Genomic DNA, 17,950 nt, shown 5'->3' with positions numbered 1-17,950 from the left:
TCTGATTTTGTGCAGTTTTGTAAATGTGCGTGTTTGGCATACACATATGGTTTGCCAATGAACTGCTTTTAACATTCCCACTGCGAGTTGTTGCATTTGCAGTGCATCCTCGGCGATCCCCAAACACAATGCATGTTGCATTTTTGGTGTCCTGCCATTCAATGGGACTCAGCAATGCCACCAAAAAACATAAACGCACAGGGAAAAACGCTGGTGCTCTTCCTGTGCGCTTTGCGATCTGAGGGGTGAAAGGGCCCTAAGGCACATACATCCAAAAACAGCACCTGGAAATTTGGGCACAGGGTGAAGCTGAAAAAATGGTTCATCCTGCTTCTGCAAAAGTCCTGGCGTCATTAACCCTTTCAGGACCGGCTGCCTAACCACGGGGGGTGAGTTTGGTGGGTCAGGCAGCCGGATTCCTGCTAGAGCTTAGGTGGGCATAGTCTCCCTAGTGCGGCCAGGTGTCCCCTGTATTGCGGGCAGCCTTTACTCACCTCCCAGGCTCCAGTGATGAGCGGACCCTTCCACTCTCGCTGGCATCCCCACTCGTACTGCCGCTAAGTCCCGGGTCGTGGCTTGATGTCGTCATCAAGCTGCGACCCGGGACTTATGTCAGAGTAAGCAGGGATGGCGGCCAGAGCGGAGGGGAGCGGCGATCGCTGGGGGAACGTCAGGAAGGTGAGTGGATTCTTTGCCCCTTACCACTGCAGCTGTAATGGTGATCCGCCGGCGAACGTAGTGATCAAGTGATCAGGAGCCAAGCTTGATGGTTGGTGATCACTGAGGGGAGATGTCAGCTGCCATATGACAGCTTAATCTCTGTTCTCGGGTGCGGACGATCACGGCGGCAGTGGAAACAGAAGGCGGCGTAAGTCCTACGCCATATCAGGTTTAAACTGCCACAAGTGCGGTGTTGGATTTCATGTCGGCGGTCCCCAAAAGGTTAAAGGATACCAGATGTGAAAAAACCTAGAGAAACCGGGGTTACAGGCGTATGTTGTTACTTGTCCTGATGCCTTCCGCTCCTCTCGTTCTCCTCTCTGACCCCGCACAGATGAGAACAGGTGGAGTGCAGTGAACCCCCGGCCACAGACGCACTGTAGGATGTGCACAGCCCAGCCAGCGCCTGCGCAGCAGTGTCCGACTCCGGCAACCCGAAAGAGGCTGCCGGAGGGGCATTTAGGTAGACTGCTGGGGCAGAGAGAACGGGAGGAGCGGTAGGCATCAGGACAGGTAACAATATAAGCCTGCTCCCCCCCCCCCAACATTTTTCTAGGTTACTTCCTTTAATTACCATTCCCCCTCCAGGCCGACTATGGACTCAGCTATTGCTGGCGGGCAAACTGCCGGTTGAGCTCCATCTTTTTGCCAGGGCCCAAATTACTATCTGAGCGACGCTATAGCCGCGTAATCCACATTACAGCCTATAGCGGTGCCCATATGTCCGGCACCCTTTTAACTCACCCTAAGGATGGGTTCCTACTTGAGTCAGCCTACAACTGCCAGCGGGAGCGGACAGTCTAGTGTCCCCTCCGATGGTCCATTTGTGGTCCGGAGCAGATGTATTTCCACCATAGTCTATATGGGAAAGGCATCTGCTTAGCTGTGTCTGCATCGTATCTGGAAAGACGCATGATGGCACACAGTGGAAACAGGCCCTAAGGGACTGACCCTGCCCTTGTGAGCTTACAATGTTACCAAGAAAATGGTTGCATCTCATATTTAGTTTGTGCGGATCACTTTTTGGAATCAAGACCCAATATGGAGAGGTCTAACACAGGACTTTTAAGGGAATTTATATACAACTAGTTGACCTAAGCTCGTTTAAAAACGGAATATAGGTCTCTTCACGCTGCCACTGCTGCCACTTAGTGCGCGCGCGTTCACCTGCCCGCCACACGCGCACACCCGCCCGCCATGTGCGTGCACCCATCCGCCGGCCACACATGTCCGCCCACTTGGCCGGCCGGCCGGCCCGCCCTGCGTCCTGTCCCAACGGCTGTCAGTGCGTGACATGCAAAATAGCGCAAAGCACTGACACAGGGACAGACGCAAGGACACTTGTATTTTATTATATAGGATAAGGGCTTGCTCACACCTAGGGCGTTTTCGCTATTTTTTAAGCGCCGACATCGCCTTAAAAGCGCTTGTGCAATGATTCCTTATGGGACAGTTCATATCATGCGTTTCATCTGCTTTCCGCTGACCAAAGCGATGCCTGTACCATTTTCGGGGCTATTTTGCTACAATGGAAGGTATAGGAAAAGCGCAAAACGCCCAAATCGCTGTATGCGGCGACTGCATTCGCGATTTTAAAAATAAATACATTGTATTTATTCTTTTCCGGGTCAAAGAGTTCACTTCCTGACTTGTCTCAGGAAGTGAAAAAACAAACCGCTCTGCAAAAGCACTTTACACAAAATCGTCGTGCGCAGGTAAGCGCCGGGAGGGGAAAGAAAAATCACTCTCAAAATCACAAAACGTGGCTGTCAGCGATTTCGATTTTAGATGTGAACAAAGTCTAAGGGCTCAGCCACACTATAATGATATAATGATTCCTGAGCAAAGCCAGACTGAATGCTCAGTCGGGGATTTTATCAGGGCTGATAACAAGCAGGCTGAGCAGTGAAGGATGAAACAGAGAGCAGGGTAGGTGTTTTATCTAATGTTCCCACTGATATATATGGTAAAATACATGAGGGTGCTTTGTCTCTGGTTCCCTTTAAGGGGGCAGAGACCGCTGGTACTGGTACTGGTTAAAGAGTACCTATGATGAGATAGATGAGCTTTTTGTCCCTAGGCTTTTGCAAAGGACTAGAGGACATTATCTGCGCATGTAGGAAAAAACATGTAGCCATTTATTTATGAAAGGGTTCTTTACAGTAAGAGTGGTTAACATGTGGAATGCATTGCCACATAAAGTAGTTATGGCTAATTCTATTTCTGCGTTTAAAGGAGCTTAGATGCTTTCCATGCGTTGAAAGACATCCATGGCTATAATTACTAGGTAATTCCTAGGGGTGTTGATCCAGGGATTTTATCTGATTGCCATCTGGAGTCAGGAAGGATTTTTTTCCCTTCCAGGACTAATTGGACCATGCCTTGTGGTGGTGGGGGGGGAGGGTTGCCTTCCTCTGGATCAACAGGGATATGTGAGGGTGCAGGCTGGAGTTGTACTTTATTTTATGGTTTATCTTGATTGACATATGTATTTTTTCAACCCTAATTACTATGTAACTATGGTCAAAATTAAATACTCACCTGTCCTAATGTCTTCCCTCCAGGCAGGTGATCCCTTCGACTTGGGCCCAGGCAATATTTTGTGCCTGCTGAAGCTCTGGCCATGCCCACCTGAGCTGTCGCGACACACAGTCAGAGGTTTCCAACAGCTTTAGCTGTCTTCAGAAAAATAGTCGCTACTGCAAGGAGCATCACCTGTGACCCGAAGACGTCAGGACAGGTGAGTATTTAACCCTGCAACCCCACCATCCATCCTCATTCAGTTAGAGCCTGTCATTACAGGCTCTGTCTTTTTTAACATTAGGTACGCCTTAAGCCATTCACAGCTTCCATAGAGTTACCTCATTTCAGATAAGTGCACTGCTTTTCAACTCAGTCGGCAGAACGTGTTGTGCTGTAAATATCTTGAAATGCTTTGATCTCTCTCTACTGGCAGAAAATACAGAAACTGAAAACAGAGGTGCTCTGTTATTGTGTCACACTGCCCCCTACTGACACGTGGCCATAAATACATTTTACAACAGTACTAATGAAAAGCCAGGAAATGTAACTAATAAGAAAAGAAATGTGGTAAAATAAATTGGCCTGAAACATTTGCGAGCCTCTAAATAAATTGGCTGCTAAAGGGTTAATAAGCAGGAGCACATGTATTCTAAATAAAGTGAACACTAGATGTGACACCAGGTGTTTATCAAAAATGAATACCAACATTTCCTGTATAAATTCCATAGGGCGTTCTCTATCCGTGTCCGCCGGGTAGCGGTCTCCCCGATGGCATTCATATTTTATGTTAAAAGGGCACCGTAGCGTAGAAAACATGCATTAAGCAAACGGCAGCCTCCTTATAAATATATTTCAGGGCTGCTTTATGAACAGACATTGTCAGCAATCTATCAATAACATTATTACGAATACAGATGCTGGAATCAATAAAGCAGACAGGTCCAAACCATATAACAGATAGAGTATGTATACAATTACCCGTATAAGATGTGAGCTATCGATCTCTCCGTCCTGCTCCAAATGTAACATGTTCAGAATGCATTCGTTGTTTTTATTGTGCGGCTGGACAATACGGATTATTGTGAACTAAATCAGTGAATCTCCAACCGTCTGATTATAGCCAGAGAGTCTTAAAGACTGAATACGTTAGCGCAGACTTTTAATAATCCAAGATGTGCACTCAGCAGTCATAATGATAGAAGCTCTCCCTGCAGCCAAGGTGGGATTTCTGGCCAATTGCATTAAAGTGGAACTTCACTCAAACTTTTTCTTTTGATAGTGGAGGGAAGAGGTGTACATGTGGGGAATGTACATGTGGGGAATCAGGAAAAAAGGGTGCAGCAGACCTTGCAGTAAAAATAGTGCCATATTTTCACTTTATAGTCGCATATCGTGGCTTTGCGGAAGAAGGCGGTTAGCTTTAGAAGTGGGAATCTGGGATAAGGTGCCACCTAGGAGGGGTTAGGTTTAGGCACCATGGGGGGGCCTTAGGGTTAGGCAGCACTGGGTGGGTTTAGGGTTAGGCACCACCGCAGGGGGGGGGGGGGGGTCTTAGGGTTAGGCACCAAAGGGGGTTTAGGGTTAGGCACCACCATGGGGGGGGGGTCTTAGAGTTAGAAACCACCAGGTTACGCCACTGAAACTCGCACTGGGGCATCAAGCTCCTTAGTTACCCCACAGAAACTCACACTGGGGCAACAAGCTCCTTAGTTACTCCACTGAAACTTGCACTGGGGCATCAAGCTCCTTAGTTACGCCACAGAAACTCACACTGGGGCAACAAGCTCCTTACTTACTCCACTGAAACACGCACTGGGGCCCCAAGCTCCTTAGTTACGCCACTGAAACTCGCACTGGGGCAACAAGCTCCTTAGTTACGCCACTGAAACTCGCACTGGGGCAACAAGCTCCTTAGTTACTCCACTGAAACACGCACTGGGGCCCCAAGCTCCTTAGTTACGCCACTGAAACTCGCACTGGGGCATCAAGCTCCTTAGTTACGCCACTGAAACTCGCACTGGGGCATCAATCTCCTTAGATTACGCCACTGAAACTCGCACTGGGCATCAAGCTCCTTAGTTACGCCCCTGAAACTCGCACTGGGGCATCAAGCTCCTTAGCTATGCCCCTGAAACTCGCTCTGGGGCCCCAAGCTCCTTAGTTACGTCACTGAAACTCGCACTGGGGCCCCAAGCTCCTTAGTTACGTCACTGAAACTCGCACTGGGGCCCCAAGCTCCTTAGTTACGTCACTGAAACTCGCACTGGGGCCCCAAGCTCCTTAGTTACGTCACTGAAACTCGCACTGAGGCCCCAAGCTCCTTAGTTACGTCACTGAAACTCGCACTGGGGCCCCAAGCTCCTTAGTTACGTCACTGAAACTGGCACTGGGGCCCCAAGCTCCTTAGTTACGTCACTGAAACTGGCACTGGGGCCCCAAGCTCCTTAGTTACGTCACTGAAACTCGCACTGAGGCCCCAAGCTCCTTAGTTACGTCACTGAAACTCGCACTGAGGCCCCAAGCTCCTTAGTTACGTCACTGAAACTCGCACTGGGGCCCCAAGCTCCTTAGTTACGTCACTGAAACTGGCACTGGGGCCCCAAGCTCCTTAGTTACGTCACTGAAACTCGCACTGGGGCCCCAAGCTCCTTAGTTACGTCACTGAAACTCGCACTGAGGCCCCAAGCTCCTTAGTTGCGTCACTGAAACTCGCACTGAGGCCCCAAGCTCCTTAGTTGCTGGCCGTACAGATAAATACAGTTGTTTTACGTGTCTGATTTTAGTATTAGCAGAAAAATCTGCATATATAGCATCAGTCCATCTTGGAATTTGCTTGCTTTGGATTTTTCTTTGATTTGGTTGTTAGACGAGTAAGAACACATCTTTCTCTGTTATTCTGGCATCCACATGCCATACTTCACTTTAGGTCACTTTAAAAGGATTGGAAAATGATCTAAAGCAAAATTAGATTTTGTTAAAATGATTGGTTTCCTGTAGAGCTGACTGAATTCAATCAAAAGTTTGTGCCTCTCCCTCTCAATTGTTTGATCACATTAAAGTAGACCCAAAATAAAAATACAAGATTTCAGAAATAAAATCTATTTTCTAACTTATAATAATAAATAGCAGCCTTTTTCAGCTGCATGATGACAAATATAAAATATTTTACATTTATTGGAGGAACCCCTCCCTTCCTTTCATATTGCTGGGACAGAATCCGGCAGACTGGTGGAGGAGATAAAAAACATAAACACAGGCTGCTACTGATGATGTCACAGGGGAGGTGATCTCAGCTTGTGTGAGATGTCACATAGACGACGCCCCTGTGAGGGAGGGTAGCTGATGACACCCATGGTCTATAACCCCCTACTAAGCTCAGAAGTAATGGCTGCCACCTGTATAACCCTAGTTATGAAAAGAGAAGGGTGAAAAGCATGCACTGAAATGCTCATAGGCTTGAAGGAGTGTTTTATTTATCTTTGTATGTGTCAGAGTGGTGCAACTAAATACTTTGAATTAAAAAAATGTTTGGTTTGGGTCCCCTTTAAGAAAAAACAGTGCAGTTAGGGCTCGATCAGGAGTTCGGGTTAAATACAGGGCAGTTAGCAGTGAGGTCGGTAAGCTGTGATGTCACTGAGTGCCAGCGCCCAATCCTTACTTTCTAAATCCACCTGCTATGGGCCTTGTGGCCCTGTTACAGTTAAACACTCAAGGTTCTTTTACACTACATGCAATTCCGATTTTTGATGCTGCGATTCCTTCATGCTGCATTTTTTCTGTGTTTTTCTTCTTGTGGTGCTAGCAGGCCCAGATTTACCCCACGAGAGCCTATAGGCACAGATGTCCTGGCACCCTAGACTCCGCCCTCCATGCATGCAGGCCTGGATTTACATCACAGGAGCCTATAGGCACAGATGTCCTGGCACCCTAGACTCCGCCCTCCATGCATGCAGGCCTGGATTTACATCACAGGAGCCTATAGGCACAGATGTCCTGGCACCCTAGACTCCGCCCTCCATGCATGCAGGCCCGGATTTACCCCACGAGAGCCTATAGGCACAGATGTCCTGGCACCCTAGACTCCGCCCTCCATGCATGCAGGCCCGGATTTACCCCACGAGAGCCTATAGGCACAGATGTCCTGGCACCCTAGACTCCGCCCTCCATGCATGCAGGCCCGGATTTACCCCACAGGCGCCTATAGGCTAGAGATGTCCTGGCACCCTAGACTCCTCCCTCCATGCATGCAGGCTCGGATTTACATCACAGGAGCCTATAGGCACAGATGTCCTGGCACCCTAGACTCCACTCTCCATGCATGCAGGCTCGGATTTACATCACAGGAGCCTATAGGCACAGATGTCCCGACACCCTAGACTCCACCCTCTATGCATGCAGGCCAGGATTTACATCCCAGGAGCCTATAGGCACAGATGTCCTGGCACCCTAGACTCCGCCCTCCATGCATGCAGGCCTGGATTTACATCACAGGAGCCTATAGGCACAGATCTCCTGGCACCCTAGACTCCGCCCTCCATGCATGCAGGCCAGGATTTACATCACAGGAGCCTATAGGCACAGATGTCCTGGCACCCTAGACTCCGCCCTCCATGCATGCAGGCCTGGATTTACATCACAGGAGCCTATAGGCACAGATATCCTGGCTCCCTAGACTCTGCCCTCCCTGCTTGCAGGCCCAGATTTACATCACAGGAGCCTATAGGCACAGATGTCCTGGCACCCTAGACTCCGCCCTCCATGCATGCAGGCCTGGATTTACATCACAGGAGCCTATAGGCACAGATATCCTGGCACCCTAGACTCTGCCCTCCATGCTTGCAGGCCCAGATTTACATCACAGGAGCCTATAGGCACAGATGTCCTGGCACCCTAGACTCTGCCCTCCATGCTTGCAGGCCCAGATTTACATCACAGGAGCCTATAGGCACAGATGTCCTGGCACCCTAGACTCCTCCCTCCATGCATGCAAGCCCAGATTTACATCACAGGAGCCTATAGGCACAGATGTCCTGGCACCCTAGACTCCGCCCTCCATGCATGCAGGCCCAGATTTACATCACAGGAGCCTATAGGCACAGATGTCCTGGCACCCTAGACTCCACCCTCCATGCATACAGGCCAGGATTTACATCACAGGAGCCTATAGGCACAGATGTCCTGGCACCCTAGACTCCACCCTCCATGCATGCAGGCCAGGATTTACATCACAGGAGCCTATAGGCACAGATGTCCTGGCACCCTAGACTCCGCCCTCCATGCATGCAGGCCAGGATTTACATCACAGGAGCCTATAGGCACAGATGTCCTGGCACCCTAGACTCCTCCCTCCATGCATGCAAGCCCAGATTTACATCACAGGAGCCTATAGGCACAGATGTCCTGGCACCCTAGACTCCGCCCTCCATGCATGCAGGCCCAGATTTACATCACAGGAGCCTATAGGCACAGATGTCCTGGCACCCTAGACTCCACCCTCCATGCATACAGGCCAGGATTTACATCACAGGAGCCTATAGGCACAGATGTCCTGGCACCCTAGACTCCACCCTCCATGCATGCAGGCCAGGATTTACATCACAGGAGCCTATAGGCACAGATGTCCTGGCACCCTAGACTCCACCCTCCATGCATGCAGGCCAGGATTTACATCACAGGAGCCTATAGGCACAGATGTCCTGGCACCCTAGACTCCGCCCTCCATGCATGCAGGCCAGGATTTACATCACAGGAGCCTATAGGCACAGATGTCCTGGCACCCTAGACTCCTCCCTCCATGCATGCAAGCCCAGATTTACATCACAGGAGCCTATAGGCACAGATGTCCTGGCACCCTAGACTCCGCCCTCCATGCATGCAGGCCCAGATTTACATCACAGGAGCCTATAGGCACAGATGTCCTGGCACCCTAGACTCCACCCTCCATGCATACAGGCCAGGATTTACATCACAGGAGCCTATAGGCACAGATGTCCTGGCACCCTAGACTCCACCCTCCATGCATGCAGGCCAGGATTTACATCACAGGAGCCTATAGGCACAGATGTCCTGGCACCCTAGACTCCGCCCTCCATGCATGCAGGCCAGGATTTACATCACAGGAGCCTATAGGCACAGATGTCCTGGCACCCTAGACATCACCCTCCATGAACCTACAAACACCCGCCGAACTGCACCACAAGTGTGCTGGCTGTCCCAGCTGTCACTTATTCCTTAGTTACCTTGCCTGTTAGCAGCAGGTGCCCCTTAGCATTACATAGTCAGAAGTACCCTCAGTAATAAATAGCTAGAGGTACCCCCAAGTATTAGCTAGGTAGAAAAACCTCAGTATGAAGTAGCTAGAGGTGCCTCTGACTGAAGAGAGATCTCGTCAGTGGAATGCAGAGAGCAGGGTGCGTAACCTCTCATTTACACTCTCATCAGGCCTCTGCATAGGGAAGGAGGGAGGTGCTCAGAGAGGGGAGTGAGCTGCCTTTCTATCATCAGGTGTCTGTAGGCGCATGCCTACAGTGCCTTATGGTAAACCTGGCCCTGGTTGCTAGCATCCAATGAAAATCGCAAATCAGAATCGCCAATCGGAATTGCCATGTGCAGTGTAGAAAGATGCCTTGTACAGTATAATTTTGTAGTAATATACTCTCATTTAGCACCATTATGAGTATATGGGTGTAACGCCTAGTAGAGTAAATAGAACTTCGGTCATAGTGAACCTGCTTTCTGGACCCTGCGGTACTCTGTGGACAATGAGAGGGCAAATGCTTCATGCGTCAGTCGGAGACCTGTGAGCCATAGTCGGTGGGTGGGCCGGCATCCACTTGTAGCCTGCTTGCTATCAGTACCCTACCATGAGCCCGCATGGCCGGTGCATTGGCTAAAGACCACAGGCAGAAAGGCAGAATCTGCTGGTGAGGCCTATACTTCCTCTGTAAGCTGCTGCCTGATTACTGCAATCTGCCTATAGCAAGCCCCCCAAGTGTCCCGAATCCTGCGGGACTGTCCCAATTTGGGGGGGCTTTCCCGCTAGCCTGCTATGACCCCCCCAGTGTCCCGGCCAGCAATGGGCAGAGAGTGGGGGGGGGGAATGATCAAGGCGCCAGCCGCATTAATGTGACAAGTGGGTCTGGCATTACATACATTCCTCCCTCCCTCCGAATATGCCCCCCTGTGTCCCCCATGTTTGCAGAGTAAACTGTGCACAGGCTGTCATCTAATCTTACCATTGATCCTCGCGTACCGGCATCTGGCTTCACTCTGCTTCCTCTGACGTCACAGGAAGGAAGCAGAGAAAAGCCAGATGCCCAATGACAGCCCGCTCCGCTGCGCACACTTTACTTTTTTTCCGCCTCCTCTCCAGTGGCACCCTCCTCCCCACCCACCGGGCGAAGGGATATTAATTTTAAAAAAGTATTTCGGAGAAAATCTTTATGGGATGCATGACTAGGGGTGTGTTGGGGGTGTGGTTAGGTTCCGATTTGAAAATGTTGGGAGGTATGCTACAGGTCGCTTGTTGAACTGAGGGAATTGCCTATCATCTGTGACTTGCTTGTGCATGATTCCTATGCAATACATATATTGACTGTACAGTGATGTTTTTCTCCTTCAGTGCGTTATACTGTATGGTTATTTACTTACTTTAGTTCGCATTTTCAGTAAAATGCCACTGAAATAAAAACATGACAATTTCTGATATACAGTTTAATCTCGTTAAAATAAACTCTGGTATAGTAGACATTTGGGTATGGTAAACTACAGTGTTCTCCCCAGGCTCTTTTAGCCGGGTGCTCCGCCCGGCTAGTTTTGGTGAACACCCGGCTGTCATCTGCTCAACTCCTCCTCTGCTATAAGCAAAGAAGCGCCAGCCCTGCATTCTCTCACCTTGCCCCATCTGGCTACTTTGAGTGTAAAAAAATTCTGGGAAGAACACTGAACTACCTCTCCAGGTCCCGGCAAATCTTCATTATAAGTCTATGGTGGCAACGCCTGGTAAAGTAAACTCTGATATAATAAAACTTCTGTTATAGTAAACATGTTTTTGGCCCCTACGTGATGCTGACTCTGGGTATAGTAAACAGTGGGTGCTGCATGCGTCATTTGTCAGTGTGAAATGCATCATGTGCAGCATGCGCAGAAGACTCCAACTGACGCAACTCAACCAGTTACCAGGGCTGGTCGTGGCTGAACGGCAGACTGCAGGAGGACGGCAAGGAACTCAAACGTGTTTATGGGGTGGGAGGAAGCCCCGGGTAAGTATCCAATCTTTAGTTTTCAACATCTCTGGTACACTTTAAAGAAATATGAGGAATATGGAGGCTGCCATATTTATTTCCTTTTAAGCAATCCCAGTTGTCTGGCAGTATTGCTGATCCTCCCCCTCATATACAGATCAGGTGTCTCTGTCATTACTATTAGATCTGACCAGATAAGCTGCAAGCTTGTTTCTGGTGTTATTTATGCTGGGAATACAGAACACGTTTTTTGCCGCCCGATCCTCCACTTGATTCTCGTATCTTCCGTTCATTTTTCTAAACTTGTTCCTTTCACTTCTATCAGAAATCGAGCGGCAAAACAATCGTACGTGAGATCGGACATGAAGGAAAAGATCTATTGAACCATCTATCTGCTGCAAAAACGCATCGTGTATTCCCAGCATTAGACATTATTGCAGCTAAATAGATAAGCAGGGCTGCCAAAGCAACTGGTATTGTGTAAAAGCAAATAAATATGGCAACCTTCATATCACTCTCACGTCAGGTGTCCTATAAAGAAATAAGGCTAGAGGGATCACTAGAAGGGCCGATACTACTATTAAATTACTTAAATACTTTGGTCACATAATGAGAAGGCCAAACTCTTTAGAGAAATGCTTGGAAAAATTGAGGGCAAAAGAATAAGAGGATGGTAGAGGCTAAGATGGATAGACAGCATAAGTGAAGCTATGAACATGCCTATGCAACAGCTGAAATAGGCAGTGACTGATATACACATCTGGCGTGCAAAAGCTCATATGGTCACAAAGAGTCGGAGTCAACTAAACGCATCAGGAGGAAGAGGTGAATTGCACAGTGAAATGCATATTCTCTTAAAGTTGCCTGTATTGAGGTTGGTGGATAGGTGGGACATGGGCCTCAATTCACTAAGATCATGCTGGAGATAATAAGGCAAGTAAGAGAGTTATCTTATCTCTTCATTCCTTACGTTACCTCTTCTGTAGTTAATTTACCTCCTCTGTAGTTAATTTACCTCCTCTGTAGTTAAGTTACCTCCTCTGTAGTTGTTTTCACATGCAGTTAATGAACAGCCTGTCTTTAACTCTGGAGTTATTTTAAGGATTAAAGAGTTAACTTAAAGACAGAAGAGTTAACTTTAGGTTTGCCTGAGGTAAAAGGTTTCCTGAATACTACATGCCTTATCACCATGGTAACAACTCTAGAAGAGTTATTAAAGACAGGAGATAAGCTTAGTGAATTGAGGCCTTTGTCTGCAGAACAAAAATGAAATATGATTGTTATTAACAGGTTGAAAATCAGAAAATGTATAGTTCTGACAATGGTCCATCTGCTAACTCCATACTTGTCCTAACAGTTAAAATGTAAATGATGGGCATGTTTGTAAGAGCGGGATGTTTCCTGTGAGACAATGTGCGTTGGTTCCAACACGCCACTAATTAATTTTTAAACACCGTCGCTATTAAACAGCAATAAAATGCAGCATCTCAGCCTAAGCCTTACTTACTAATTAGACAAACAAGTCTTCGCTATCTCCCCTGTCAGGACATCTGACCTTCTGCCCAGAATCCCGTCTGTGAAACGCGAAGCTGTTTAATAAGCACCCCAGACGATTCTCATCCACTGGCTCATCACATTCTCCAACATGTAAATGAAGGCATCTGTGTACATGTGGCTGAATAATGGCTCCCAGAACTTAGGTGGAAGAAAGGCATTCGTCCTGATGATTTATTGTGCCTGAGAAAGACCTCAGTCCAGGGCTCAGAGGTACACATTATTTTAGGTATGCTGTCCACATCAATTAAAGGGCTACTACCACAAAGCATTGTAAAATGCATGTGCATGCCTATGCCAAGTGTACATGTGTTCCAGAGTGGTATGCACTATAAATTTAATTATTCCTATCTCATTTATACTTATAATAGGCAGTACAAATCTGACAGGTTTTGGACTAGTTCATCTCCTCATGGGGGATTTTCAGAATCTCCTTTATTCTCTACAAAAGCATTCTATGGAAAGGATTTAAACTAAGACGCTGGCTGCCCACCCCACTCATTTGCACGTATTTGTGTGTGAGCATGCTGCCATCACTCAAAGCCTTGACCGATTTCCCGATTCCATCAAAGCTTGGTATACAGATCCCATACTACCTGGGAAGATATGTTCTGGGGGGTTTACCCTCCTCTCACCCCCCCCCCCCCCCAGCCCCCCTCACCCCCCATTCATGTCAGTAGGAACATTTAAAAGGGTTTCATTAGCACAGTAAGAAAGCCAGAGTCCCCAAACTTGGCACAGTTGGTCACTAGGTGACCGAGGTAAAAAAAAATTCAGTGGGCGGAGCATAAAACAGCCAATCAATTTGTTTGATTGATAAACTGCTTCCATTCTCACATTATTGATCCTAATAACCCCAAAGCTCAGAAACTTGAGTGACTGTGTTTCAAGGTTAGAAAAAGAGGATGGAGCCAACAACTACCGTGTTTCCCCTATTATAAGACATCCCCCAAAAATAAGGCCTAGGTTATATTTCAAGCATGCTTGAAATATAAAACCTACCCCGAAAGTAAGACCTAGCAGGGACGCTTTGTTTATGTGGGGGGGGGGTCTCTTACTGCAACTCTCTTGTGGCTGCGCCCCCCTCAATTCCAAGTAATTTCTCCAGTGGTGATGGCGGGGGCATATTATTCAAGCTGTGAGGGCGCCCTTTGACCCTCACACTGACGCTACACGCAGTATGCTAAGTAGGCTCTGCACTGGTGCTCCCCTCTTGTAATAATCAATGTGTGCCTGGGACGCATCAGCTGGACGCACATGATTATGGCCTCAATTCACTAAGATCATGCTAAAGATAATAAGGCAAGAGAAAACTTACCTCCACACGTGAGAGAGTTATCTTACCTCTTCATTCCTTAAGTTACCTCTCCTGTAGTTAATTTACCTCCTCTGTAGTTAATTTACCTCCTCTGTAGTTATTTTACCTCCTCTGTAGTTAATTTACCTCCTCTGTAGTTATTTTCACATGCAGCTAATTAACAGCCTGTCTTTAACTCTGGAGTTATTTTAAGGATTGGAGAGTTAATTTAAAGACAGAAGAGTTAACTTTAGGCTTGCCTGAGGTAAAATGTTCCCTGAATACTACATGCCTTATCACCATGGTAACAACTCTAGAAGAGTTATTAAAGACAGGAGATAAGTTTAGTGAATTGAGGCCATTGATAAGAAGGGAGCGCCAGCGATGAACCGACTTAGCGTAATGCGTGCAGCGTGAGGGTCAAATTACTTGGAACGGAGGGGGGCACAGCCAGAAGGGATTTGCGGTAAGAGCCTCCTCATACATATAGCGATTTAGCGGGAGAACGACGGAACGATGGGACGTTCAAACGACCCGTCATTCGCGGAAATCCGACGTGTGTATGGGCCTTTAGTTTGAGGACCACTGGCTTATTGTTTCAGGCCTTGGATTCTGCATCCTAATTAGTGCTGATGTAGGCTATAGGCTGTAGAAACTACGTCCTTCATTAAAAATCGCCACTGCGCATGTATGTAATTGTGCGCATGCGTGGGTATGGTCGCGCACATGCACAATTCTGTGTTAAAAGTGAAGGCTTGTTGCTAGCAAATAGCAACAATCATTCAAAGAGTTAGGCAAGAAAAAAAGGACTTGTTTCCACCAGCCGCGGTGCGATGATCGCATCGGCTTGCACCCGAACGGAGCCAATGCAAGTCAATGATACAGTTTTGCGATACGATGCGACCTGGGAAAAAATCAGATGCATGCTGCAGATTCCTGCTCTAAGAAGGCATTTATTGTGGTCTATGGCTGCGATTCCTTATCTGTGAGGGTTATGCTATAGTCTGACTCAGTCCCAAACGAGACAGAAATTGTTGCTTGCATACCTGATGTTTAACTCTTTCAGGCAGCGAAAGAAAAAAAAGGAACACAGCCTAGTTATTTGTGAGCTGTACATACCCATGTCTATCTCATCATGTCACATGTCACTTCGGGTATCCTTTAAATGACATCCTAACTCCCTCTCAGCGTGGCCCAAAAATGAAGTTACAAATGAAGAAAAAAATGCAGAGCTAATTGGGACTTTCATCCAAACCCTTCCCTGAGCCAGACCATCACCTCTAGCCGGCTTTCTTTTTACGCACGTCCGTACTCAACAGTTAAAAAGCAGTATTGATTTCATTCGGTAATTGCATTGTACTCTATGAATAAATTTGAATAATTGGCCTTATATTTAGTTTCAGCCGAGAACTTTAGTTCATAATAGGCTGCGCGGAAAAAGAAAAAAACCGAAGATTGAGTCTATGCTAATTTTCAACCCAGGCAAAGCGCCGTTCTTTTGTGTCGCCACGTCGGCTTGCTTCTTACGGTATACAAAAGCGTACACTGTTATCAGGAATTTGCATGAGAAAGGTCAAAAACTGTGAAAAAGTCACCCAAAGAAAAAAAATCCTCCCAAACCCTTCGCTTTCAAGTTCCGTGGCAAGCAAAATGGGTTGCGTTAAAGGCGCTATTTTTCCCGGTTACATTAAGCTTTCATTATTTCCAAATGTCAGAAAGGGCAGATAACTGCGCGTAGGTAGTTTGTAGACGGGTTTTTTTTTTCCTTTTTCTGCTCAGATAACAATCCGAACGGCTTTAGAAGACGACGCCGCGATCAATGGACCGCCAGTGGGAATTGCAGTGGAAAATAGTGTTTTATAGCGGGTGGATGGATAAAAACAAGAAATCGGTAATTTATAGGCCATCCTGGTTACAAATCCTGCCTCATGAATGTTTCATATTCGCTTTTATATTCTATTGAACAAAACACCAGCTCAAAGTCAAAGAGCACATTTTCACCATAGACAAAAAATAAATACAAAATGATCGCTACAGATTTATACGTCACCCCAACATTGTGGCGTTGTGCAACTAAATGCAGGGGCAAACGCAGGATTTTTAAGGGGGGGGTTCCTGAAAGGTCCAGAAGCACGTATGTCCCGAGTGCTTCCGAATACAGGTGGCTCCATACTGCCCATGCACAAAAGTGCGCTGGCGTATTACGGAGCTGCCTATCTTTGGAAGTACTCAAGGACACGAGTGTTTCTGAGGGCTTCTGGTAGCAGCAAATGTGAACGGGGTACAGCGCTGGAACAACTCCCCAAGAGAGGAACAGGAGATAGACTTAGTTTGGACAATCCAGTGGAATATGCTACATAGTGTCACATAGCGCAAGCGATACCCATATGATGCAGGGATATATGCATCTGCGGAAGATGGCGGCGCTATATAAATACTAAATAATAATATTTTGCCTCACCAGGATTGCACTTTTATTTAGCTTTCCTGTAAGACAAGAACACACAGTCAGCCAGCCAGCACTAGGGGAAGAGGGAAACAAAGGTGAATGAGGGAGAACTGGTGCACACCAAGAGTGCTTCTGAGCGTTTTTCAAATCAACAGTGATTTGAAAAGCGCTTGGCTAATGTTACCCTATGTGGGTGTTCCCACAGCAGCGTTGTGATTTTTTCAAAATCGCAGGTATACTGCATGTAGCATGTTTTTGAGCAATTCATTCAAAAATCGCTCTGAAAATCACTTCACAAAATCACACTCACAAATTGCTAGCGATTGCTATTGTCATTTTGGCGTGCACTAGCCCAGAGAGAGGAGTGGAGAAATTGAGAATAGCCCCGGAGATGGAGCAGAGAACTTATCTGTATTGAAGTCCCACATCACACAGGCTACTTGCCTGTAATCGGACTCCTGTCCCTGTCAGTCTCTCACACAAGTCAGAAAGAAGCCCTCCTGGAGTCTAGGGACTGTCAAAAACTTTTCAGCTTGTTATCCACACCTTATCCACACATGCAGTCATTATAACAATGGGGAGAGACCAGACAGATGTTTGCCCACAGACCCTGAGTCCAGGCAAGCTCTGCATCATGCTGTGCATATTTACCAGCTTGCCTGCACTCTAATTTCATCATGTCTGACACTTCTGTGCTGTGGAGAGTCCAGGACTCCATAATCAACATTCTCTCACTGTAGGCTGCATCTTCTTGTGAGGGTTGTGAGGGAAGCTCGGGCTCGGCTGCCTCTCTCATTCTATTAGCTGGAGGGAGGCACCAGAAGTAAGAAGGGAGGGAAAATGAGGCTGTTTATATTATGCGGGCTTCCCTGGCTGAATACACAGCTCAGTGCAGGGGGGAGGTTCCAGACACCCGGAATAGCCCCCTGAGTTCGCCAGTGGGTGTATAATGCAAATGACAAACGATGGCAATACAGATACTGTTACAATACAGTTGTATGGCACCCTTTGTACGATCAACAATTGGATAGGTCACTATAAAAGATGAATATCTGCGCACACACACAGCCTGTTGCAGTGGCGTAACTAGAACTCATTGGGCCCCGCTGCGTAACTTTGGATGGGGGCCCCCCTTGACCCTACTGAACACTGAATAGGGACTGT

At 47.4% G+C, this 17,950-nt stretch overlaps 1 protein-coding gene across 1 annotated transcript in view; it reads left to right on the top strand.

Annotated features, from left to right (window-relative positions):
- The first annotated feature begins 549 nt into the window (after window positions 1-549).
- The window catches only part of RPL38 (ribosomal protein L38), a 48,470-nt gene continuing 31,069 nt past the window's right edge, over window positions 550-17,950 (top strand). The window contains exon 1 of the mRNA XM_068264225.1: window positions 550-554. The gene's annotated coding sequence lies outside the window, so the exon portion shown is untranslated. The remainder of the gene's footprint in view (window positions 555-17,950) is intronic.

The sequence above is a fragment of the Hyperolius riggenbachi genome, chromosome 12 (genome assembly GCF_040937935.1).
Source record: "Hyperolius riggenbachi isolate aHypRig1 chromosome 12, aHypRig1.pri, whole genome shotgun sequence".
Taxonomy (NCBI): Eukaryota; Metazoa; Chordata; class Amphibia; order Anura; family Hyperoliidae; genus Hyperolius; species Hyperolius riggenbachi.
Note: the sequence above shows the minus strand (reverse complement) of the source record. Positions and strands in the feature narration are given on the sequence as shown.